This window comes from Jaculus jaculus, chromosome 15 (assembly GCF_020740685.1).
Source record: "Jaculus jaculus isolate mJacJac1 chromosome 15, mJacJac1.mat.Y.cur, whole genome shotgun sequence".
NCBI lineage: Eukaryota > Metazoa > Chordata > Mammalia > Rodentia > Dipodidae > Jaculus > Jaculus jaculus.
The window spans coordinates 54,925,905-54,927,995 of NC_059116.1; the positions used below are offsets into that span (position 1 = coordinate 54,925,905).

General features: G+C 40.2%; 1 pseudogene; it reads right to left on the reverse strand.

Moving 5' to 3' along the window:
- Window positions 1-780: 780 nt before the first annotated feature.
- On the reverse strand, window positions 781-1,537 carry LOC101600778 (annotated as a pseudogene).
- Between the last annotated feature and the right edge of the window lie 554 nt (window positions 1,538-2,091).

Genomic DNA, 2,091 nt, shown 5'->3' on the forward strand with positions numbered 1-2,091 from the left:
TCGTGGAGCTAAAGATGAAGTGGATATGGCAAATGGCCTCTCTGTAGGTGGAGGCAGGGCAGGTGGATTATTCTACCTGGCTGTTGGAGATTTGTTCCAACCACCTGGGAGTTTTGAGAGCCCAAGGGAGTTGGAATTTTTTTTTGTTTTTGTTTTAAGGCTTTTAATGTATTTTACCAAGTAATTTCCATTAACGGTTTGAACAAACCTACCAACAGTATATTGTTATCTTCACAAACTAGACTTTGTTGTTAATGATAAAACAAATTTAATCATAAAACTATTAGATTCTTATCTATCTCAAACATTACAATAAAGAAACAAGGAGATGTGTTATGAATAAGGGAATGAAATTCAATGAAATTCAAATTTTTAAAAAATCACTCAGCTTTCCATCAGTAAGATAAACAACTGAAATGCTTTCCACAAAAGTCAAGGAAGTCCTAGACCTGGGAGAACAGCTCAGTGGTAGTGCTTGCTTAGCATGCACCATGTCCTGGGCCCAATTCCCAGCACTGGGGTGGGGGAAGGGGAGTGTACAGCATTTTTTTCAGAATAAGAAGTAAAAAGAGAAAAAGTCAGTATCAAATGGCCAAATATTTTTATTTGACTAAATTCAGATTCATGCATATGCATGACAGTCTCCCTTGTCTATAAGACTTTGGCAATAAAAAACCCAAGCAGCCTTGTACAGAATAGTGAAAATGCCAAGGAAGAGAGCAGTCTACAGCTTTACTGTAGGATAAATATATATATATATAAATAAAAATATGTATATATTTCTAAAAGGCCCCTCTCCCTTTGGCCATATCAACTTTCAGTTCAGATCATAAATACAGACGTTTCCAAAATCACTTCATTACTTCTCCGAGATCTTCAATGCTGTCATCATCCACCTCTGGCCATTTTTCCTGAATGACATCAATTATGTCATCTGTGAAGTCTCCCTGAATGATGATCTCATCCTCCCCTCTTACTGAGGCACCACAGGAGAATTTCTGAGCAAAAAATCTTTGTGCTTCTTTAAGATCAATTTCAAAAGTTGCAAGGCCACACACTCTTGTCACATATTTCTTCTTTGCTCTGGGAATTTTTGCTATAGTAACCTTTTGTGGTACGGTCTTCTTTTTCTGTTTTATTTGACCTCTTCCACCTCGCTTTTGTTATTTCTTCTTCTCTTCTTCTCCTACGGTTCCTTGACTTTCACTAATTCCAGTTTCTTGTTTGGGTGAATTTTCTACAGTGAGTTTTGCAAATTCATTTGGAAAGTTCTTCTCTAACCATTGCATACATTTAGCAACATCAGGCATATATTCACAGTACTCTGTTGGTAAAGAACAAACTCCACAATAAAGGACTCGAAGAGGGTAATCAGCATCTAACTTGGCACTGTTCCTCGTATCTCCTTTGCAGTCAGCCCCACTGGATTCAGAAATGTCAGTAGCCATTTCACAAACCCAGGCGGTCGCACAGCAGCCCCTGCCGCCTCAGCACCCGCCAGCTGAAGCGACACATGCAACTCCTCTTCCCTGGCCAGAGCAGCTCCAGAGCCCGTCTACTAGCGGGAGTTGGAATTTTTAAGCAATTATCATGGTGAAGGGAGAGAGAGATAGGGTGGATACCAAAAACTGTATGAGATTTTGGGTTGGGCCTGGGACAAGAAGCCACCATAACAACAAGGCAATAACTGTCCTTAGTTTGAATTTTAAAACTGACATTTTTTTTTCTTTTCTACTAGCCATTAGCCACAGGCAAGAACCTCACTAGGTGCCTGTCTTTGCTTATTTTATCTGGTTGTGAGGTCGTTGCTGGTTTACTATGATTGTCCTACCTCTCCTGTAGGTTTTTCTATGGCAGGAAAGAGGAAAAGCAAGGAGAGAGAAATTAGGTATCCATGTGCAGAAGAAGTTAAAGAGGCCCAGTAAAGATAGGAATTCCTTTGAAAAGGCAGGATCAGTATTTGATTTAGTGAGATGACTTGAATTTGGTGTGAGAGGGAGAGACTCTGGCAAGTCATGGCAGCTGACAGTACTATGGGTGAGAGATAAGAGTTTCAGGAGGGGCAGGAGCAGGAGAAGGAACCTCACTTAA